Source organism: Anopheles stephensi, chromosome 3 (assembly GCF_013141755.1).
Source record: "Anopheles stephensi strain Indian chromosome 3, UCI_ANSTEP_V1.0, whole genome shotgun sequence".
Taxonomy (NCBI): Eukaryota; Metazoa; Arthropoda; class Insecta; order Diptera; family Culicidae; genus Anopheles; species Anopheles stephensi.
In genome coordinates, this window is record NC_050203.1 from 37733943 (window position 1) to 37759422 (window position 25480).

Below are 25480 nucleotides of genomic sequence, written 5' to 3' on the forward strand. Positions count from 1 at the left end.
GGGGACGGCTGAAGGGTCCGGAGTGGGGCGGGAGAAAGTAGGGAAGCGAATCAGTCAGAAAAGTCAACAGAAGTATTTTCGGACGAACGCGGGTTTCGGCATCGGGATCCGTGTTTGACTGCGGGCTATGGCTTCATGGAGAGCGAATTCGGAACAGTACGGAGTGGCCGACTTTGGCGAAATGCCTCGTAGCCGTAGGGACAGGTATGTGTAAGTTATGCCAAGATCGTCGGCCGGCCCTGGGTTTGGGTTTATGTTCCGGTGTGTCCCCCCCCCCCCGCTCCCCGTTTGGTCTCACCGAACCCTGAATTGCGTAATGTTTGACAAACCGTTTTCGGGCGGGAAAGGCCTTGCATTCGGAATGGCAGGATTTTTGGGAAAAAGCGGGTCGAAAATTTCTGTTACAACATGTGTAAATTCTGAGCCTCTCTGTCGCTATCCGATCGCTGAAAGGTTGTACCGATGTCCGTTTCGCTATCGGAATTGCGCTTGCCAGAGCAAACTGACAAACAGACAGCGTGTGAGAGCGACTGACCGCACCGGATGTTTATTTGTTGAAGCTCTGACCTACCGAGAGCATTGCTAGTGTTCAATAAATTCGCTTCCGGTTTTGGGGTTTGGTTTTATTTATTTATTGAATTTATTAACCGCCCTGCTGGTGCATTTTCTAGGTGTGGATTTGCAAACGTTTAAAGAAAGTATTCAAATGTTGGAAGTAGTGCGCGATACAAAATCTAGCAATGTTTTGAAGATAGTAGCGAAACGAACAGAGTATGTAAAAAAGATCCGAATATATCGTATTTACTCACTTAAAGCGTTGGTATTCTGGTGTAAGGAATGCATCGTTCCTTTGGTATATGAAACGAGTAGAGTTGATTTATTCAATCAAAACGATCGTTAATTGAATATTGGTAGCCAGTAAGTTTCTCATATTACATCATAGTTCACACCAAATGTACCGATGTCAAAAATTCCTTACCTTGCTATTATTTTCGAAATACCCATAAACGTGATAATTCCTTGAAGCGGCCTAAATAATGGTTCATACTAACTACTAAATTAAACCACATCACTCTTCTTTACTCAATATCGCAAAACTCGTCTTTTTGATTTTGCAACCTGAGTGGTCATGCCGGAATATTCGACTTGATGACTAGGGTGGTCATGTCGGCAATATAAAGGCTTCGGGCTCGTCGCGGCGCCAGGCCTCGCCACTAGCATCCCGGCTACCGAACCGCCCCAGAGTAAATATAATTATATTTTGCACGAACTCTATAATTATGTATTATTTGGTGAAGAAAGTTTGCAAAAATTGCATCTCAAGACCACTCTGGGATATAGTAAGAAATAATAAAAAATAAAAAAAAGATAAATGAAAATGATAGTGATACTGACTTGTTTGTTTGCTTTTCTAAATTTATTGTACTAAATTTTATTGCTCAATTTTGCATAATTTTGTGTAGATAGAGATTGACCATAAAAACGAAATAAAAAAAAATCCAAAACTTTGTGTAATATTTTTAAATAAGCTTCTTCGTGTATTGAACTTGGAGTCTTCAAAAATATTTTACCTCCTGAGGCTCCTTAATGCGTCCGTTTATAACATAATTATAACATTATAAATAACAGTTTCTAAATCAAAATTTTGTTTATGAGCTCAACACCTACGGAAGTTTATCAACGTTTAAAAATGCATTTCTTTGTCTATAGTCTGCCAATTCAATATATGCAACGCTTTCGCATCGTATCAAAAGAATTCGCTCACCACGCATCGTTCACACATGTGGATCAGTTAAAAAGGCTACAAAAGCAAAGTCGTCTGGTGTCATTTTCATTACATTACATTACAACCTACCTGACAAATGATACATTTTATTCGCTACACAAAAGTAAGGTAGTATAAAATTGAAGAGCTTATAAAGTTTATTATTGCATTTGCTCTTCGACTGTTTCACCTATACGGTGCCACATTCTTATTCTGTGCTCAGTAACAGGAATTAACTGGAATCTACCGTTCTTGTTGTTAAATAAATATTTTTTATATTAATGTTTTAATCATGAAGGCTTGACGCCGTATTGTCAACATGTTAAAAAAATACGATTGCCAAAAAATTCTATTGCCTTTATGAATTATATTTCAAAAACTTTGAAAGCCCCTCTAAGCAACTGCCCAATGATTATCGGGCGACGATTGGTTCTGGGATTTCGAGTTGGCTTCAAGTTTTATTTAAATGTTTTGTTAAGCGTTCATTTTTCGTTGGGAAGCATAAACGCAAGTACTTATATCACGGTAAAAAATAATAAACTCATTATTAAATAATATGTGTTTACAGAAATTCTGAGCTAAAAAAACTCTCTTCTCTGCAGCTAGAACCTCCAGTAGCTTCAGTGTGGTCCATTGGATTTCTAGGAATGGTTTTCTGGCTACCATGACTTGATTATAGCCGTCGGTGGATAGTCTGTGCGACAAAATTTCAAACCAAGCGTCACATGAGTCCATGAAAAACAGCTCCACCAAGGTTCATGCATAAAACAAAAACGCAAATCAAAACCCCAACGGTCATCGATATCAGTTAGGTCTGTTGAATTGGCAAGAGGAAAAACGGATCTCGTCCCTTTAGCCTGTGATCAGTACGATGTCGTAGCTGTATTTGTATCTTCAGTAAAGCGAACAAGGATGCAGATGACTAGTTGAGTGTTTCTCATGAATCTATCAGTCCATCGCGACTAGCAGGGATCGCTCGTTTTAGTGACCTTGGGAGTGGTAGTAGATATTTGTCTTGTTGCGAAGTGTTATGTACCGTGGCTGGTATTGCATTGGAGATTGGTTTTACTCTTTCAACGAAACCTAATCGTCTAGGTTTTTGGGCAGTGTGGAAAAAACATAATCCTGACTGCAAATTTGGTATGAACTCGCGAGTTACTCATAATAACATCTGTTTGTAGCTCTTTTTTGTGCCTCCAATTACCTGCAGTTTCGACCAGCTTTGCCATATTTTTTCACGCTCGGCCCACAAGAAACGGCTTAAATATAATCGATCGAAAAAATTAGCCATCGAGCGCACGGTTTATTCGCACGGAGCGAAAAGTTTGCAAATCAATTAGCTGGACTTGTTTGTGGAACGGCCTGAAATCCTGAAGGCATCCTTTCGGATCCCTGCTAGTTGGCTGGTTTCCAATCAGTCCGTTGCCCAACATTCGCTGCTGTTGGTCTCACGCTTTCTCTCTCTCTCTCTCTCTCTCTCTCTCTCTCTCTCACTCGTTCTGCCAGTTGCCAAAATGGTGGAACCATTTTTTACTTAATCACATGGGAATAGTGAGCGAAAGCGGAATGGCTGCGAGGGAGGAAGGAGTTTGCCGACATCCAAAAAAGTTTCCTTCCCATCCCGGTAAAGAATGGTTGATCGAAATGAATGGGAAAGAATGAAGAATTATATTTCCGGCGAGATCCCGCGCGTCAGCATCGAAAAACGGCCGCTTCCGGTCCAGAGTGGGTTGGCGAGACACGTGGCACGGGCGCGTTATTGTGCAGCACGGCCAAGATCCATGGCCAAGTCTTGAACGGTTCACGTTCCGGAAAGTTTGCTGGGAAATTAATTTTTATTATGACATTTTTTTCGCCTAATAATTTTATCGCCTTTGAATAATGGGGCAAGCGGTGGTTGTCAATGTTCGTTTGCTGGGTTTTCGTGATCAAGTTTTCTCATATCTTATATATTAGAAAATTCTTTTGCACACCACCGCGTGCGCCGGTTCCGAGCACTTCCACCGGTTTGGCCGTTTGATATTGGGCCGAAAGGCCCACGAGTCTGGGCACAAGAATACACACGGTGTGTGTGTGTGTGTGTGTGTGTATGTTCTGGGTTGGGCCGGCACGGTCCGTAGTCGATTGTCGGCCATTTTTCAATACCAAATGTCAATATGTTCGTCGTTACATCGTTACGTCCCAAAGATGCCAGCGATGCCAGGAATGCTAACATAAAAGTAATCCGGTTGTCGCGCGCACACGATGGCCGCTCGGTGAGTACTGTTATCAATAAAATTATGTAATATATGGTTTTTATTTGACCGAAGTGGGAACAAGATGCAGGAAGTGCCAAGCTTTTACATTACACGTGGAGCGTACAAATAAAAGATTTTATTTCAGGAATATTGCATATTTGCATAATATTTTTCAATTGTAAAAGTTGAGAGGAGAACACGAGCTAGGCCATCCATTTTGACCTTTGTATTCGAGGAATGTTTATTGAAACCGGTTCTTCCGAAATAAAAATAAATCCTCAGTATTTAGCAAGTACAGAGAGGCATCACATTCTGTAAAATTTAATTATCGAAAGTCATGCTGGGTCGTATGGTCTATTTCTGGCTGGTAGATTTGTTGATAAATTCCATCCCATTCACCAAACGCCAGCCCTGACGGATGGGGATACCCTACCGTCTGTCGATCCTTCACGTGACCGAAATCAAATAACCCAATACAGCCGAACGCCAAACGGAAAGCGAAACAAAACATGCAAGGACACACACACACACGCATACAAGTCGACAGCTGAAATGGAGAGTACCGTCAAGGGTAGCTCACCTTGGGGATTCTTCAGAGCCTACGGAGGTTTTGATGAGCCGATAAGGCAAGGGTGGCCTCTCGGTGGCCGGGTCAGTCCATTTGTTGCCTGTCGGTCTTCGAGCCCGTGCGCCTACCCGGCAGGACGGTACACAGTGACTTGCCGGGTTGTTGCGTTTGCGACGTTCGCCACTGCCCCTTCGCCCGCAGTCGAGTGGATCTGGAAAGTTTAAATTAAATTTCGATCGTTGTTTGTTGTGCCTGCCGGACTATCAACACGCCCGGTTTTTGGGTTGCCAGGTCTGCCTTCGGCCTAGGTTGCATTTGGATTCGCATTGTACACGGGTGATTTGGACCGGCCTACACGAAGTCCTACGAAGTGCGCTGGCGGCTCATGGATACATTCCTATCCCCGAAGTCTTCGCCCGTGGTTGATGGCGAGCGGGACAGAGAGTGAAAGTGCATGTTGAAAGAAGTGCACTACAAAGTTGATGAGTTGATAGCCTGCAGGTCACTCGTTACATCGAGCTACACATTTCAACCGGTCCGTTGCAATCCGCCCGAGTGTCTGCCGAGACACACGGCTCGGCTGAAATCGAAATACCAATCAGCCAGCCCGCCAGCCGCTTTATGCACGATCTTTCGCTAACCCACACCCGTGGAATGAGTTTTTCGGAGACCGGCTAGTGGTGTTGTTCATTTGAGGTCGTTTTTTTGTAACTCCGAAGAATGGATTCCGGCCGATCGCTTGCTAGGGCTGACCGGCGTTGAATCCGTGCGAAAAATGGAAAACTTTGTAAATCCGTTCGGTGTTCGAGCTTCGAACGCCCCGCAGGGTCTGGCTGGCTAGTGGTCCGGGTAATGGGACGCACTGCTCTGAAAAGAGTTTGTCAAATAGGGCGAAGCAGTTGTTTGGCGGAAGGTCGACGAAAGTTAGATTAAATTGTGCTCGCTTTACAATGGTCGCGAATGTCTGCAAAGTTGGATATTATTGACGTGGTGAATGGGTATGATGTTTGAGTCGCAATTACGAAATGTTGCTTGCACAGATTCGATCTAAATGATTCGAAAGAACTCCACCGTTTGACAGCACGGAATCAGCACCGGGCGGGATTAGTTTAAGGAACCCTGAAGTTCAGAGAACCCCTTTTTGCAGAGAAAAAAAGCTCCATCTTTCGGAGGATGTTTTTTGGCATTGTCATTTCCGGTCATTTCCTCGACGCCTCAACAAGTCATGCCAGCCTGTTGGCTTGCCCTGCCGGTACTCCTTATCAATCCGATCCAGTCAGCAAAAGTCACCGCTGTGTGACGTGAAGTTTTATAGATTTGCGAAATAGAAATAGGTACCCAACACATCCCCGGATCTACTTCCTGTCCGCAGTCCGGGTTGTTTGCTGTGGTAGCCATGAAACCTGACAGACTAATTCCAGCCTGTTTTACGAGATGTCGCCTTTCGTTCTCGTTTTTTTTGCTCTTTGGTTTGGCTTTGGTAGGGTTTAGCTTTGGGTAGTTGTTTTATTTTCTACTGCTTGATGAAGGCGGGAAACCGGCAGTAGGGTCCGTGGTTCGAAATGGGAAGGGTGGAAGATTACGCTCCACTGATATGGCTGACCTACCTTTAGCCTGTACTGTAGGGCATAAATCTGGGGTTGGTTTTCCAATTTGTAAGATTCATCTATATGTGCTGTACGGTACGGTTCGACTTACGGACTTGCACCATCGAACACTGTGTGAGGACAATAAAAAATGTACCATATAACACAAACATAAGCCCTGGAGTAAGCATTCGAATTACTTTGCCCCGGCACGGACCCTGATCTGGCCGACATTTACACACACACACACACACACAGTGGTCCACCCATTACGTCCAGATTTCGTAGGCCGAGCTGACGGGTTCCTTACTCCGTACTACTCATCCGGCTGTTGCAAGCAAGGGCAAAGTTTTTGCTGCAGCTGGAATTTATCCGCAATCTTTCACTCTCTCCCTCTCTTTCTCTCTCTCTCTCTCTCACTCACTCACCAACATCACATGGACATCCTTTTTCCCGGAAATCCTTCAAAAGGCTGGGCGTGACACTTCCGAAACGTGGACGAGGGGGGGGACTCGTAAGAGATTGAGCAGACGCTGGGAAAATGGACAACAGACGGCAATGGCCGGCAGCAGAAAATTACGGGCTTGGGCAAAGAAAAAGAGCCTAAACTTTCTTTTGTTTCCTCGCTGCTCAAAGTTATCAGCTTCAGTTTGACAGTAAGAGTTTTATGTGTCCTGAAGCGAATCCCAAGTCCGTCCGTCCGTCCAGCTGTAGGGGTTGTGGACGGGTGCACGCTGGAAGGTAAGCAAAAAAAAAGATCGTCAAGTGTGAAAGATAAGCAAGCGAGTAGGACCTAGCAATGCAGCAGCCCAGTTCCTTTTCGGCACATTCCAGCGCGACCGGGTGGCAAAGGGTACGGCTGGTAGGAGCATGGCAAGGTTTGTGATTGTGGCAAGGCGTTACAAGACGTACAGTGTCTTCGGGGAAGCTGGAGATCCCAATAGGAGCTTCCAGAGGTGTTATTGTAGGGTGGAGCTGTTGGGACGTTGGCGTACGTCAACCTGAAGCTCTCGGTTGGTATTATTCGTTTTGCCTCGGCTTTTACTTTGTATAATCTTTTATCTCTTCATATTGGAAACAAACAAACATTCGGAGGTTTGGGCGGTAGGGCGGCCTTGGCGGAGGCAGGCCTTGGAACGCAGGCTTGCAAGAATGAAGGATTTCCTCGACACAGGATCTGCCCGAGTGGAAAAGCTAGCGTTGGCTGCCGGCCAAACCGGAATGCTGGCGAGCGGTGGACTTTAGATGGATCATTCGTTGAGGCTGGACCAGAGCGCTGGCGTAGGAGTGCCTTACCGATGGTCCGATTATCCGAATGCACATACAGCCTTGTCGGAATTGGAAGGCGAAGGCCAAGGGCTTACCGAGAGGGTTTGCCCCCTTCCCCCCCCCTGGAAGGGAAGGGGCAAAAGGGACGACTCCGAGTGGGGGGAAGGAAAAATCGTAAAATAAAAGCTCTTACAAAGGTTTTTCGATTACTGCAGCCGGCTGGCTGAGCTGAGCCTGCCCTGTCGGGCATGTACTTTTGTGCATGGCCGCATGGTCGCTGTGGGGGAGCTGAGGGAAACGGTGGCAACAGAGCACACAGAGATGAAATTTGATGTCTCTGACCTGACACAAGTTTTATGTTTGGTGTCTCGTGCTGGAAATTTGCACTCTCGAATTCATTGGACAACAGCTGGGCTGCCCTGCGTTGGGTGGGAAAGAGGCAAAAAGGGTCATCTATGATGAGCATTTCATTCGGGGCGCTGCCATGAAAGGAAGTTCATTATGATTTATTTCAATGAGTTCGAAACATTAGGCAAATTAAATCGTTCTTTCATCCGGTTCTGTACGTGTGAGTGTGCTGAAGGTGAATGGATGGCTTTGTGGCTTTTGTATGGTGCTTTCACTCTCGGGTCGACAGTGGCCATTGTACACAATTTATGTGCCCTCGCTGGATGCGGGTGTTGATGCTCTTTTGTGTCTATTGCTGGGTGTTTGATGAAATTCATTCATCTGATCGATTCCAGAACTGCACTGAAGCATTTTTAACATATCCGAACCGATGGGTAAAAAGAACTGATGATCTGATAAAAGCTGGTTGGTGGGTTGGTGGGCTATGTCCAGAACACGAGTTGGGCGGTAAAGGAAATTTGCAATTCTAAATGGATGTAAGTTTTAATAAATGACGGTAAAGGTGCGAAAAAGGAGTTGCTTTACGTGCACATGATTGCATACGGAGGATTTGACGTAGAAAAAGTGGAGACGGAGAATCCACTTCCCTGTTGAATACTCCGCAAAAGACCGAAAGTGTAGGGTGAAGTCACTGGTAGCACCTGACTCGTGCCCAAACCTTGGAGACGATGGTCTGGAAAATACTTATGATTGGCAATAAATCATTCAAAAGTAGCAAACGCTCGTTGATGAAACTGTCGACTGCAACCGTGAAAGGGAAGGGAACCAGCTCCGGAGGGCTTGCTTGGTTCCGGCAGTAGCCGTGCGGTGCGGTTCATCAAAATGTATTCTTCCTCCGCATGAGTTACGGTTGCCCGTACCGTTGCCCGCAAAAGGGTAGTCAATTTTCATTTTCATCGCATCAATTCTACCGATAAGTGGTAAACCGGCAACCAGCTCAGCGATCTCCCACCCGGCTACAGTATCTTCCCTGAGCTCACTTTTTGTCTGAGTTTTTCGGCCGGATATGTGGATGTGGATGTTTGTTTGAAGGCCTCACACAAAGAGGCGACAACTGAACTAGGGCGCCACGGTGTTGAAGATGAACGACTACGACGTGGAACCCGAAAGTAGGGTTCGAGCTGGATGGATGGCTCACTTTTTCGTGTGCGAGGATACCGCCTTTTTGCTGACGGAAAACTTGGGACGTACGCAGCTGCTGCGGGTGATTACTGTGGATGTGTGGTGCAGGGCTGGTTGGATGGATAAGATGTCAAAACTGTTACTGAAAATGGAAAATAGGACGAGGCCAAGAAACCTTCGGGTGAACGTGCATTGAAAGATCGGTTGGTGTCGTTAGCACAGGGACGAACCGAAGTCCTCGGAATACCAACACCGGACGGGCCACACTTCATTTGTATGGAGCGACGGAAAGTCAATGATAATTTTGTCATCACTATAGAAAATTAGATTTGGGAAAAGAATATTGCATTATGGGAAAGGATGGCGCTCACTGGTAGAATTTGAAATGTCGTACAGCCGTACAGTCGAACCGGTACCTGTGTGACACACTCGACACGTACACACTTGCTAGCGTGCGGTGCTTGCACAGGCCTATTTTACGGACTGTTAATGAATTCAGAGCAAGCTGTCAGCATTGGTCGTTCATTGGTTGGTACATTGTCCTTTGGCACAGCCGTGGTTCGGTAGGGTATTTGTGGGTATTTTAAAATTTAATAGCTCGAGTCGTAGCCTACTGTGGCTGTCTGTGTCTGGTGGAGGTCGTTGCCATGTGTGTGTGCTGGGAAATAAAATGGTTGGATTTTGCGGTGTCAAACAAGGCTTTGAGCTAGTGCTGGAACATAATTTACAAAACGTAATGAGGATGCTGTTTAAAGACAGTGAAGTGTTAGAATATCGTTTCTTAATATGTTTTACATGAAAAAATTAACGCTTTAAAGCCCCCTTTCAACCTTCTGATAAGGTTTATTTTTCATCCACCTCGAACAAAACGGTGACAGTAAGGGGCAAACTTTTCTCATTACCTGTATAAGTTCATCAAATGTTTGGGTTTTAGCATCCGCTTGATGATGGTCGAGTTTCACGTTCTGACGCGAGCAGTCGAGACGCCTTACGAACCAGCAGTAATTCAATCTCTTTGATCCTTTCGTCTACCAGTTGTCAAACAATGCGAGTCCTTGCTACACGGTGTGACATTTCAAAAGTGTACAAAGTCTGCTCCTGGCCCAACATCAGGCAAAAAAAAAACTGGGTGAGCGACGCTTCCTTGCAGCAAAGTGTCCAGTTATGTAGATGTACTCTATAAGCTGTGCTGTTTTGGAAGTGTTAGCTTTTGAACCGAAACACGATAAGGTTGACGTTTGGTGTTGTGGTGTTGTTTCGCTGCTAATTAGATTCGGTACAGACCTTTTTTGCTGCACCAGTTCGGATCTTGCTGATGCATACACTAACCGTTTGCTGGAACCGGACCGGGCTTTCCATCTGCATTATCGGCACGTACTTTCACACTTTGTCGATTGGTGCTGTACGCACGGAACATATTAGCTACAGAGAGAAAGAGAGGAAAAAAACCTATCACGGCACCTAGAAAAACTCAAAATCATCCAGAACGGTTAGCCGGACACATGCAGTAGAAGCAATCTTATCAGATTATTGGTCAAGTTTTCGACTGAACTGTGGCTGAACGCGTTGCAACCGCAAAACTTGGACGCACATTGCACGCCATCATCACATCGATTTGCTCGCACAGTGTCACGCGTCGTTGTTGTGCTGTTTGTACGCTGCAACTACAAAGAATGTTTATTTGCCGGGAGAGACAAACCCGGCAGGCAAAAGCGTAGGTTCAGCATGATAGCGGAAGCTTCTTCAACACGGTGTGGCTAGCGATGGTTGGTAGTGGACATTTTTGGGAACGTTAGTGAAGTCGCTAACAGGTCGAACGAGATTGAAAGTTGAAAGCGATCGTTTGAGATAGGCGAGGCGTTCCATTTGTCTTTGCTTTAGATATTCAATTTTGTGCAGCGAAACACGCCTTTTGTGGTTTTCAAACCGTTAATAAATGAAAGTGAGTGCTTTAGAATACCACAGCATTGGAAAAGAAATATCTTATAACGGTTCGTAAAGATAGTGGATTAGCTGATTAGAGAGCGCGGATCACTGTGGTTTAAAAATTGAAATTCTAATTATGATTCTTTTACCTTTTTAAATTTGTTTTTAGGAATGTGGTTGAATAAACCAAGTATTATGTTGGACTCGTTAGAATGGTAGAGCCTTACTCGTGAGCGATAGATTCTTCTTATTCTATATCCTCTTTATGGTCGATGAAATGAGGAGTCAAGTGTGGATTTGAATATGTGCAGTAAATACAATCCATAGCATGTATCCAAATCCTAGTTTAGTGATGATGATGATGTCAACGTTGGTTATAAGTCTCACACGGTATAGGGGTCTTAAATTTAACCTAGAAATGGAAAATGATTTTCGGAAAAATTATCTGTTGTTCATTAAGTTTTAGTTTTTTGTATTTTTTCGGACTTTAGCCAATATTTGGGTAATCATGTTTACGATTCCTATTATAAAATAGAACTATATCTTCCCAGTTTGGTCGATTTGTTTCAAGTGGTAATAACTTTTTGCTTAATCCTTTGCTTATAATTTTTTTACTGATATATTTTTAAACAAAGTCTCAAGTTCTCTATGTTGTCTACAGATAGACGGAATGATATTTGTAATACTGATTTCTTAATTTGAAGAGCTGTTGTCAAGTGTAAAAGACCCAAGGATCAATATTTGAACTTTATTGAGCTTTTTAGAGGAGTATGCGTTATTTGCAATGGAATCATCGATTTTTGATATCGTGCTTCATAGAAACAGACTTAAAATACCTTCTTACCAGACACCTCGGTCTATGCCTGGCCCATGTTTATGGAATGTACGGAATCTTAGTGTATTTAAGTTTTTAATAACGAATTTATCGAATACTCTTTGTTGTTAATTTCATTGAGATAAAGAGATCTTTTCTTGAGGAGCATTGATGATCCTTAATCTCGGCTTGTTGACTTCCTTGATCATTCCGGCCATCTGAGGGCTAACTAGACTTAATGGTATAACGTAGGTGGATAGTCAGGTCAGGCTCTCTTCGGGGAATACTCTGGATAGGATTAGAACCATGGTCCCGCCGTGTAAAAATCTGCCACTGGATTGATATTTTCAATGTTAAACTATTTCACCGTCACTTTATACCTTATATAACTAGAAAGAATACGTCTTATTCTCCTTTGGCTCTTCTATACAGAAAAGGCTAACAAATCTGTCCTTATTGCCAGGGAATGGATCAATCTCGCATTGGATTTTGAACGAGCTTGGGTTGGACAAGAGTAATAGCAATTTTCGATGTTAATTTGACAGGACAACCAGATCGTTGAAATAGCGTTACAAGGCGTTACATTAGTCATAGGGGATTTATTGGACCATTGACAGGATCGACGGAACGATGTTTCCAAGACATTTTTTTACGGTCTCAAGATTCATCCTCCGGTTTTAAACAATGCACTATCGTTTGTAGCTACTGCGTTAATTATACAAATTTTCAAATGTGTAAAAAGTGCGTCCTGTCTGCACGAATGGCACGTCAGAAAAAATAAATGAATGAATAACTAAATATTCGCCCTTAGAAAAAATTAATCAACTCCATCATTTATTACAATAAGGTTCTCTCAAGTGCTCTCTCAAAAAACTGGTGAATGTTTTCTACCGCTATAAATAAGAGCAAGTTTGTTCATACTCAACGAATGCATACACAATTGAAATGTTTTCCCCTCATTTAAGGTTCCAGAGCGGTCATAACACACTTCTTGGTCGAACCTTCATTACAAAGTGGTTTTATCAAATTTAATGGTGCGTAATAATTTTGCGCTATTTTCTGCCCAGCACACTGTACGCACTCCGTGGGCGCAGCATGGTCGATTAACCGGAAGGATCACCGAACGACCACGTGGCAGCTATTTGTACGCACTGCATACCGTGCATGCCTGCGTGCAGGGTGGCGTAAGTGAAAACACCGGCACTCAATTATTTATGAACTTAATTTTAATATCAATAATCTCCATAACAATTTTCTTTCATCGCCCCGAACGCTCGTACATTGTCGACGTTGAAGCGGTGGCAGCCCGTTGGCGGATGGAAAATAATTGAGTGACGTGCACAGTTGATGCTGACGACATCAACGCTGGTGGCCTGACGACAATGACGGCTATGATGGTGCAGAATCGTCGCAGAATAGGAAAATATCGGATGTCCTTTCATAAAGGTCGTTGATTTCGGCATGAACGCGCGCATACTTCGTGCCGGTGTGCCTACAGGCGGTGCATCGAAATTTTAAAATTGCATATATTGCCTCATTATAAAACGTTTGTGGCTTTATGCCGTCTCGTTCGTTGGCGTACGTTGGGTGACTGGCGGTTCTGCTTTGCCCTCAGCAAAAACACTTGAAGTTTGGTGCATTTGGTCTGCGCGCTTTGGATGGTACCGTGTCAGAAGTTATTCTTTGCGTAAGCGAGATTGCGGCTCATATTTTCGCTGCGAGAATGTAGATATAACCTGAGGGTGAGTATAAGCGAACTTGGATGTGTCAGACAGACAGTGAACTAAAGTGTTGATTAAGTGCTGCGCAATCGGTAATAATTTGTTGGTGACAGATACGGAATTGATTATTTAGGACAGAGTTTAGAAATTTTCTATGAAATGGGGTTTTGTGAATATTATGATCAGACATGATCCCGTCCTCACAAAGATACCGAGAAATATTACAATAAACAAACATTAGTGAAAGAAGCACTACTCTTGAGTATCGGGATTAAAGATTTGGATATATTTTCACTAACTTTATCCACTTTGAAACAAATCGTTGAAACTGTCATGGAATATAAGATCATAACTGATCAGTGTTTCTTTCCACTCTAACGAGAAGAGTTGTATCATCAAACTCGTGTTGATATTTATAAAATGTATTGTTTGCGCCTAAAGGTAGGCAATCACCGTAGCACGAGTTTTGATTAGAAATTAGACCAAATCAAAAACTGGAATCGTCTAGTGTGGAATAAAACGCTCAGAATCGAACTAACACAAGTGTACTCATCACACTAGCCAAGGGAAGTTTATGGGAAATAGAAAAGTCCCAGCAAAACCATCGAACCGTACGCTTCTACAGCTAGCGAAACACATGTGCTATGCGAGAGACATTCAGAAGAATTTGTTCATGAAGTATATATGGACAACATGTGTAAATTTGATTAACTTCAGAGATGAGGTTTAAGGAGGTTTGTAACTAACTATTCGAATTTTCGGGAATACAAGGATTCACGAAGTCCGTAGGTATGCTCAAAAGGACACAATTTGGTCTTGACCAATTGTGCGATGACTATCCTGCTCGATGATGATGTGAAGATGATGACTGACAATGATTGGTTCGTGCAAAAGTGATAAAAAAACAACTGCTCCTGGGTGTGATCAATCCTCGAATAGGCTGTTCGATTATTCAATTCAACGAACATTTTGTTGAAGTCAATGTTATAAACTGTTTTTATATTACATCCTTACGTTACCAGAATCAAGGTTAAAAATAATGGTCTTAAAATAATGGTCAGGAAATAAAAACGTTTATCGATTCAGGGGACAGGAATGACACTTAGCAACCACCGAAAATCACAGGAAAGCAATGTGTGAGACGATTGTATTTCGGAGACCATACTCTTGTGCAACGGAGCAGTGTAAGTAAAAGCTAGCCAACTTGGGACCGGACGAGTGAGAGAGAGAGAGCCCGTGCGGTAGTGACTGCTTTTCTTTATCGTGATATGTGGCGTACCGTAAGTTGTTGCCAAACCACCGTATCGCACCGGGTAACTGACGGTTGCTCGTTGGCGTGGTTGGCTGTCGCGTTCAACAAGCAAATCGGACCAGCCGGGTGAAAGTTAGTAGCATCATGAACGTTTCACTGCAAACTGACGTGCCAGCACCAATGATTCTCAACTCATTTAACAATATTTTAAACTGCTGTTGGCGCACTCGTTAGCTGGCACTTTGGCATCGATTCCCGCTCCCAGGTCGGGGAGGGCACGTCGCGACCGGTGGAACCAAGAACCGTCCGACTTTGTTTCCATCGCATGCTCTTAAGAGGTATTTTTTCGCCAGAATCAGCAACAATTCTATTGCTCGCAAACGTTACAGAGTTGCTTGGGGTTTCGTGGCAAAAGAAGACAAAAAAAAGGTTATGTTTTTGGTTTGCTTTTTGCTTCGGGAGAAATATCTTTTTACTTGCTATTTTGAAAAACCGGTTCGCGTGGAGACCTCGATGGAGGCGCCTAGTGGCTAGTGATTGTGTGTGTGCAACTAAGAAGAGTCGGCTGGCCGGAGCATTGTTTTTAACCGTATGCGAGTGAATGTCAGCTCGAAAAGCAAGTGTGTACATGCAGGAAAACGACAGTTTTTGTCGTGATTTGCCTTTCAAGTCACGACACATGGGTTTTTGTGTGCATGACTTAGTCCAGGCACCTTCCGCCGCTTGGCTGGAGTGCCAGCGTGCTCGGGGAGGTGCTTCGTTTGTATCCGGTTCTGGTTCGCTTTTATCGGCAAATTTTTGGTCGGTTGGTCCGTGGTGTGCAAATGTGTTTGTTTTCAGTTTATTAGGAATATTTCCACCCGGCCCCGGATCAGGCCCTGCTCGGTCACGCTGGAAGGATGCCATCATGTTGGTCGGTTTGTTCTTAAGGCACTGACATCCGCCAGGAATAACGATTGCGGCAAAGCCATCGTGTGACCGTTGCCAGCTCCGGAGCTACTCCAGCAACGAATGTGTGTAGTTACCGATCAGTTCTTGAGGATGTTCAATCTGGGAAGTTTGTGGTTTTTAGTTGTGGTGCCCACGATCTGATTATTCGTTCCGCTTTGGCGAACCGTCCAAATCCATCGTGCAAGTCTTTTGCCATCTTCCTGGCGCTTTCCAACATTCCGACTTCCCTTTTGCCAGGGTTTTTGGTAGCTGTCAGAAAGGTGAAACCATTTTTGCGTGCGGCCAAAAAGGAAAGCATTTGGAAGAGAATTTTTCCCTTTTACTACCAAAGCTGGACAAACGCAGCAAAAACTGTGGGCTGTCTGATTTTTGTTGGCATTTCGTGGTGGGCCCAGTTACCAGCTTCGTGCTGTGCGGTGAGGATTTATGTCGGAAATTAAAGATTCCTTTTGACTTTTAATTATCGCATTTAGCCGGTGATGATGGGTTTAGAGGCGAAAATTTGAAAGTGGAACTACGGGAGCATCGAGTGGAGTGTCGGGGCAGATGGACGTATGTTGGCTGTCGGTGTTGGTATTTGCTAAATTAATTTAGTGTTCTAGTGCCACAGCAATGTGACCAGGCTCGGGGCGGCATTCTTGGCATCGGTATGTTTTTCCCGCCTGCGAAGCTCGATCCAGTCGGCTCCAGTGTCCTCTCTGGTGGAAGAGTTTTTGGTTTGTCGGTGCCGGCTTCGAGCGTTCCAGATTTGATAACTCGTCAGTCCCTGTTGCTGGGAGCCCGTGGACATTGCCTGTTGGCTGCTCCGGGTGATGCTTGCTGCTCCGCCTAGGGAGCGTGTACGATATTCTGCTGGGAATTTACGTCGACTGAGCGAAATGAAATTGAAATTGGTAGCACGAAAGTGGCGTCTCTTATGTTTGTTATAAACGCACACACCCAGACACGGCCACACGAACAATGTGAATATCGTCGGTTAAAAGTAACAGTCAGGTTTGTGGAGGTTTGATAGAAAGTGTTCTGTACGCTTGTTTATTCTATTTTACTAGCTTTTTCTCGACTATCACAGAACGTTCACCAAGGTTCATCGTGGCTTCAGAGGACGGGAATGGGACGATGAGACTGGAATATTTTTTGTTGTTGTTCAACGGATGTGGCTTACAACGGGCTGCGAGGATGAAGAAGAATGAGTCCCAATTTTCGTTGTTATTGTGGTTTTGGAGGCCAGCCCGATTGTTCATGATGACAGTGAGCGTACGGACTTGTTTTTAATTTTTATTCTTAGCCATTTTCCCACGGGTACTTCGTTCGGTACTGTTCCACAACCACTTGGATGTAGAATCTCAGTCAAGACGCGAAGTGACAGCAAACACGGAAAAGAATCAATCCCAGAGGATGGAAATAAAGAATATTAAAAACATACCGTGCCGTGCCGAGACGACAGGCAAGCACAAACATTAAGTGCAGCACCAACGCCCGCACAAGGCGCGGTGTCTTTGCATGAAGGGTCTGGAAGCGAAGGTAGCGAATGGTAGCTTAAAAATTTGGAATATCATTCTGTTGATTTACTTGGCTTTTGTTTTGGTTTCGTTTCGAGTGCTTGCCCGAGGATGCGGTGACTTGCGGTCGGTGTCAGGTGAAAAACGGGGAGGGAAAACGTTTGCAGAGTAATAAATTTGTGTGTGTGGCTGTAGATAAGGGTCGGTTTGATTGACGTAGCGCGTGTGACATTTCGGTTTGCGTATGAACCGTTTTGCTTATATTATTTGCAAATTTGCCGTTGGTTCTATACGGACGGGGAAAAAGGGTGAGCTTAACGCTTATGAAACGATTTATTCGACTGGCGTATGTTTTTCTAGTTCATTTGGAGGAAGCAAGGGCGTGAATTGATTAATGGTTGGTTCCATTAACTATAATGTTCAGCGTAAGAAATAAAAAAGATTTGGACAATGGCTTTAAGGTAGACATATAAACGAACGCAAAGATCTTTTCTTTAGCTTGTCCTACTTATCGTTCGTGGGTATTGCACAGGAGTAAAGACTTTAAATGCTATACTTGCAGCAAGCATCATCATCATAAGATCAAATAGATTTCAGCTGTTTATTGCTATGAGGTGATATCGGAGAAAAGGATCAAAGGCGCCAGAACGGGTTCGGTGATCCTCTACGTCAAGCAGCTTGAGCGAAGCGGCCTGTTTGGGACGTATAAGTTGAGCCCAGAGAGTAGTGTTGGGGAGCCGATCCGGTAGTCCAAAAGACACGCAACAAATTGTCTCAGGGCGTTGTAGTTACGCTGGTTTAGCGACTCCATATCCAAAAGCACACAGCGAGTGTCGTAGTCCACTTGAACCCTCCAGAAGCGCAAAATGACCCGGGCGAATTTGCGCTGGCGAGCTGCAGATGGCCACCATACAATGGAGGTATACTCCAGCACCGATCGAACCAAGGAGCAGTAGAGCGTCTTGATGGAGACCGGGTCCGTGAAGCGAGCAAGCTGCTTAAGCAAACCCATCAGCTGGTTGCCCTTGGTGACGACATGTTCGATCTGTTCGTGGTAGTTCAACTTCTCACCGAGGAGCACTCCTAAATCACACTTCTTAATGCACAATTCAAGACTATTCTCTGAACACCAGGATTGGAATGAACAGAGTGTGCGTTGCAGGCGGAGTTGTTCGGACCGGTCTTGGATCGGTAGAAATAGCTTCGCATAATCAGTAAACAGTAGGTGGCTTCCAGCGAGGAGCACTCTAGTTAAAAATGATGAACAGTTGCGGTCCGAGGTTGCTCCCTTAAGGCACCCCTGAAGAAGCAGGAATACAACGCGACAAATGGGGTCCCATTTTCACGCGTTACGATCAGCCGGCGAGATATGCACACATCCAAGTCAGCAATTGGACAGGCATACCCAACAGGAGGAGCTTGGCGAGTAGCAAGTAATGCGGGGCACTCTCAAAGGCAGCTTTGATGTCCGTATATATCGTGTCCATTTGGGAGCCGGTATCGATGGTCCTGTGCATTGACTGACAAATTCAACCAAGTTTGTGGTTGAGCGCTTTGGGACGAATCCGTGTTGAGTAGTGCTGAGGTAATTCGAGGCAGCAGCGAGAAGAGGTTCGTACATAACAAGCTCAAAAACCTTAGCGCAGGCGCAAAGCGATGTGATGCCACGGGAATTGCAGGCACTGGAGTTGTCTCCCTTTTTGTGCACTGGAACTAACCACGAGGCTTTCCATTGCTTTTTGTGATAATGTAAATATACCATCATTTACTGTATATCTTACTCAATTTATAGGTAAATATATTCTGTTGGGGCGTGTGCGATGGCGGCGTCGGTCTTCACATGGCAGAAAAGGTGATCAAAAACCATTTAGACAGCCTTCCGGTACGTAGGACTTTCTATCCAGGTCCAACGGCAGGTCAAGACCCTTGAGGAGCCATGTAAGAAGAAGTAGAAGATGGAATGATGCCATTTTATTTTTTAGTTCCCATTATGGGGGAAAAATCCAGTTCGTATCTCCCGAATAAAGACCAGCACAGTAGTCGCCTCTACCACTCCTCTACCATCAATTGATGCGCCCCAATTGACGATCAATTCACTAGATCGCAGGGAATTTAGTATTCAATTCGTTCTCACTGTCTTGCAGATAATAAACAGCAATTCATGAAGAAAATTGATGTGTGTAATGAGAAATGCGTGTCTTAGAAGAGAGTAGTCTTAGGGAGCACCAAGTAGTTGTACCAAGGAGATAGGCTTACCTGTCTTCTCGGTCTTTACCAGTGACTAGGAGGTGGAAACTTCACGAACTATCTTCTATCAGAAAATCTAGATCTATAGAATTTAGACATCGATTGTTTAAGGCTATCCTATTTAATAGCTATTTGCCAAAAAATCGAACAAAGGAATCGCGTGTAGAAGATTTGAGAGACGAAAACCAATGTTCCTGCTTATAGACCCTGTTCTACGCCTGGATGATGTCCAAATTGGTGATTGTACTAGCAAAGTCCTATAAAACTTCACCAAGGGGAGTCCAAAAATCTGTCAGTTAGTCTGAGGCACTCACGAGTTTGCGACGATCAGGTGCAATGGTCTTCACACATGGTTCATATCCCATCAAGATCACCCCTCGTACGTAGGGTTGACAACCTTGCAGTGATAATTTCAAGTCACAGAGCACCAGAAATGGCAGGCCGAGACCTCTCGAGGTTGTGGTGCCAAAAAAGAGAAGAAATCTTAGGCTACTTTTCACCTCAAAATACCTGTCGCGACGGACGAAGTTCTAGTACATACGCTTCTAAAACATTGTATTGTGGTGTAGTTAAATAAAATTATCGAATTCCATCACGTTTGAGAAGAAAATCCTTAGCAGGGATTCAGCCCTGCATATGTTGAGGGTCAATAAAGGAGCTTCTACATGGATAGATTAGGCATGGTAGGCCCTAGATGAGCTGAAGTAATGACGTTGATGTGTCTGCAAGAAAGGCCAGGATATTGAACTGAAAACAGATAGGAAGATTAGACAAATTCCTAGAGCAATTGTTCTACACTACTCGAACGAAGAGGAAAAAGAACCGTCATACTACACTTATCAACAAAAGCTATTAGCCCCATTAAATGAAAACCATTACAAAGGAACTCCCCGGGAACCGGCCCTGGATCCGATGTTGTGCCGGGCGGGCGTATCCGTATCCTATCGATCATGATGATGATGCCGCCCCGGACCCGGACGACGTGTAGCAGCAATTACTTTGCGAAACCATGCGAACGAATCCGGCTTGCGAGTCGGTTCGCATTCGAGTTTGGTGGAGGAAAAGCTTTTTCTTTTCACTGAATGTGTCAATCTCGTGATTGTTGCAAAACCATCAACCTGCCACCCGAAATGGTTCACCCACTCGGGTGCACTCATTGCCCACCGTGCTCAGTACCGTGCGCTGGTCGGTCTCTCGGGGCCATTTGTATCGAAAAGCTGACGTTTGGCTGGCAGTGGCTGAGGGCATCAATTATATCGGAAGCAATTTATCAATTTCAATCGACCGCTGGGTAAGGAATCGTCATTAGGAAACGAATTGAAATTAAACAATCTTTTCAAAGCGTGCCCTGGCTGTCTCGGCATTCGCAATAAAGTCCGTCCGAGGAAGTACTGGACTGGTTTGTTTTCTGGATTGTAATGTGTTACGAGAGAGAGAGAGAGAGGGGGGGGGGGGGGGCGGGGAAGGTGGAAACGTAAACGGTGGATCGGTTTAGAATCGGCCTGAGAAGGCATTTGAGGGCAAGCTGGACTGTGGACCAGGGTGTGGCAAAGATCCGAAATCGATAGAGCACCATTTAGGTGAAAAGCTGAAAACCGTTTCATTACTTGGCCCAACTTTTACATTACTGGCTGCAGTGCTGTTGGCGAAGGGAGTTCTCACGTCCTCTGCTCAGGAACCCTTTGTGCCTCTAATTCCGTTTTGTTTTAGCCAGGATATGTCGTTCCGTCGACGGGGTGTATATGGTTGAAAGAAAGAGCTAGATCGAAATAAAAGAAGTCATTACGGCTTTCTTACGTCTCAAACTATCGTAAAAAGCTTCTTTAGAGGAAAGTGTGTGTGTGTGTATTCTTACTGAGAACCGTCCTTGGCGGTAAGTCGGTTGTGCCGTCCGATTGCTTTTACGATTTGGTCAATGGGCTTCGTTCGCCAATTCAGACTAGAGGCGGAGTAGCAGCACATAAATAGCGAGGTGATATCTGATTACTTTTCCTCTAACTGCTGGATCCTGCGTCACTCCATCGCCTGTTTGCTTCAGCTCGGTAGAACACGGGTGGACAGTTTCGGGCAGGTGGTTTCCGATTAGTGTGGTGTTCTGTTTTGTTCCAGTCAGCGGCCCGGGGGTTCTCTGTTTGGGTGCGAACAAAAACAGGGGCCTACATCTTCGGTCTCGGCAAAAACCAACAAATGAAGAAATGAAAACAAAGCCCTTAATTGTCTTATATATATTAAAAGCTTCCTTCCAGCCCCCAACTTTCGACGCAGTAAGTGCCGCTGAGCTCTTACCTGCAGTTACGCCTTACCGAACGGTGGGTTTACTTTCTCTTTCCTTCCTGACGCTGCATTCATCGTCCGCCTCGTTCGTTGGCAAAGACACAATGCAACGGAAGGATGTCGGTTGGTCGGGGGGATCCACGATTCGGTGTCCTCCTGATTTAATTGAAAATTTTATTATTGTTGTCCATCGGGAACAGAGGGCGAGCGTGAGTCGGGAGCAGGCAACGTAGAACCTTTAACCGGCTGAAGAGACGGTGGACCAAAGCACGGAAGCTAACCGGCGGCTGAAGAGCTGGAAGAGCGTGGTGTTAGTTGCCAACAATGGTGCCAATGTTTGAGCGACCAGCACCATCGCCATTGAGGCGTACGGCAATCGGTCGGAGTGAGTGGCTGGCACGAGGGGGAAAGTTTTCCGAGCGTTTCTTTTTCATCGACCATACGAAAGCGTCACCTTTTTCCAGGTCGGTACCTTTGTAACCGGGTCGGGAAGCAGTGGTCGGTGGTTGGACGACGGTTTTGTAAAACGATGGCGCGCCCGGCTGTGCACCAAATTGAGAGATAAGAATGTAATTTATTTGTTTGTCAAGGTGGTACGTGCGAGTGTGTACATTTTACAATTTCGCTGCATATGTGCCTCCGGCGTTGGTTGGTTGTGAGTCGGTTATAGTATGGGAGGGAATTGGCGAATAGTTGTTACTCCTAGAGTGGGGTTCCGATGGGGATATCCTTCGAGTGAGGTTGATTCACAGGTTCCTGTAGTACTGTTTACTGATTAATAGCTGTTCTCTTGCTTATTCAATGTCAACGGTAGGTGGCCTGCCGTTTCACTCAATCGAGATGAGTCGACTTGCTTTGGATGGTTGGAGGAGCTATCCAGGTGCAGATCCTTTTTTGGTTTAAAGTGGGCTCTTTAGGACCTACTTTTTATTTATTTCAATTTCGCGGACTCCCTTCCATTTGTCCATATGTTAAGGTTGGATACTGTGATTATAGACCTGAAAAAGATATATTTTTTGTGCTTTCTAAATTAATGATTTTATTTTTCTCGAGTGTATTAAAACTCTGAATATAAAGATTTTGTATGGAGAGACTCTTGGTCATAATATGGAAATCTTCAATCGTTTTCTTTTAAATATTTAGACATAGAAAAACCATGCCAGCATTTTCAATTGATTTAGGAGCAATCTTGTAGCTTAGATATAGCAGAGATGATCTTTTACAATGCACAGCCCGATTTCGAAGCCGACCATTACCATTCAAGGTTGTAGTCCCAATGAAGTAGCAGAAGATGAATTGATTTTGAGCAGCTTTGAACAAAGCAGTCGATAAACAGCAATAAAGTTTTAATTACAGGACAGATAAATATGATATTTTGTGAGCTTTGTTGTTAGGTAGAATACATTGAAATAGTGTGGAGTGTCCTGAAAATTTGCTGTAACTGTTAAAAGTAAGAGTAAGAGTAAGAGTTTTGAAAGTATGGAGGAGATTTAAAACATAGGGGATGATCTCCCCTACTGTAACAGAAATTGTGTAGGAAGTCTGACTTTATCGCCTTATACCTTTAACTTTGTGACACTTTTATCGATTTTGGACTAAATTTGTGATTGTCGAAGCATTCGTATAACCAGTTAAGAATATTCGGAGCAAAATGGAAATTAGACAATGATGAGAGTCATTTAGTTTTTTTTCACCATGAGTGTGTTGTCATTGTACTGTCATAATTCTTCAGCAGTAAGCAATAGAATATTTAGGAAAACCTGTATTGAAGAATCTTGGGCAATTTTATCGCCCAGAGCAGACTCTGAAGTATCAAGGCGCCGTCATAGATAATCGGATCATCTGGATACAACATCTAAAATGTGGAGTCGAACAAGCAACGCATATGATAAACATTATCCTGCGAATGATGCCGAACCATGTGATGTGAAGTTCCTCACAACCCAATTGCTAATAGGATACGGCTTGTTTCTTGGCCCAAGGATCGCTGCGAGAAGCAAAGCAGAATTCGAATAGAATGAGGCGAGATGCAAATTGGGATTGGTCCAGGTGGATCATAAAAACACTTAAATTGTTCCAGCTCAAATGACCTAGCATGCGACACACGGTTCTGAGTTAGTCAGGTTGTCCTGGGGTAGATCCTGGTCGTCGTCTTTACTACTTGAGCCTCAATTTGAGTAAGAATTATTTTGTACCATTATTTCGCATTCGAACTTGTTGACTGCTGTGAACACCTGACTTAATAGCAACAGATTAATAAAGTCTTGAAGTTACTGAAGAAATGAGAACATTTCTATTTCTAGGGCTGCAGACCCAGTTAAGTGATGAAGAATTTGTTTGCAGTATTTTTGTAGAATGCTTTTAGAATGTAGGATTGTCAAAGCTCATTTTTTTAATGATCCTAGCTTAAAAGTTTAAAACTGATTCAACAATGACACTCAACAAATTGCTTTTAAAGGTTCCCTTTGAATTGGAATCCGATAAAAAAATCAGGTGAACCGACTATGAGATGCTATCGGCCATTTATCTTCCTAATTGAAAAAGATGTCACTTCCGACGGTAGCAACGTATCAAACATTAGACGGAACGATATTGTGCCCTAACGGCTTGCACGATTCTATCACTGGAAGGCATTGTGCATATGACCAACCATATATGCACCAACCCATATACAGCTTCATACAAAAACCATCTGACACACAGTAATGCACTGGTTATCCGTGGGCATTGGAATTTGATTGCCATTTTCTAGCCAGCGCACCGCCACGCATCACTGTACGTCCTACCTGCAAGACTAATGAAGCATTCGCTTAGCGGGCACTTTGCTGGGCTAATGAATGGTTCGTGTGGCACGCCGTGGCATCCATCGGCCGAATGGACCGAAAAGAGCATCATCATTCAGGCCGCTGCACAGTGCACAGTGGTGCGTTTTAATTAGGAGAAATAACAGAAAATCCGGCATGTTTTCCAGCAGTGCAGCTCGTGTTGCTTCCGCTGGAGCTGTTAGCATTTTGTGTTCTTGCTTTTTTGTGCGCGCGTGTGTGTGTGTTCTCTTTGGCGGATGCTAATGCTTCTCTCTGGTTGTAGCTTCGGTACACGGTGAAGCGCCGGAAGTGCAATACTGGCGCTCAGCATCGTAGAAGGCTTTTGTAATCTGACATTATATGATGTTTTATATCACATTGCGTTCAGCCCGATAGTGCGATAGTGCGCTGCTGTGTGCTGCTAGTGCGTCCATCCGTAGCCGGGAGTAAGGTTTGTGCCTCTGTGATGGGTTTACGGTGAACATAGCCGGAATAGGCAGAAGCAGAGACCGATGTTGGATGAATACTCTACTCTCCAACCAGCCCACAACCAGGCGCACCGGTGTTAAGCTATTCGGAAGGTGTGCACGGCCATGTTCTATCCGTTCGCCTTTATTTCTCAACGCAATCCGGGCCACAATCGTTGTACACGGCGAGTGGAAAATTATTCATTGATTTATTTACCATGAAATGTGTAGAAAATAATATCCCCTTTTCTATCTCTTCCTGTTTCTCGGCGGTGGTCAGGAACGTGTTAGAAACTGGGCATCATCGAAACGGTACGGTCCGATCCTTACATGCCATCGAGGTGCGTGTTTCGTCCGTTCGAGCCAGCCGGATGCATCGGCGCGAACAGTCTTACGAGGTGGAAGCATGGCGCGTATCACATAATTTTCTCGCACTCTGCACAGACCATTAACTAATCAATGGTATATTAATTAAATGCAACGGTACACGCATTCGCCCAGTGGGCCCGATGCTGTTGTGGCATCGGTGCATCTTTCTGTGCCCGTCATGCTGCACGTCTGCACGGGGCG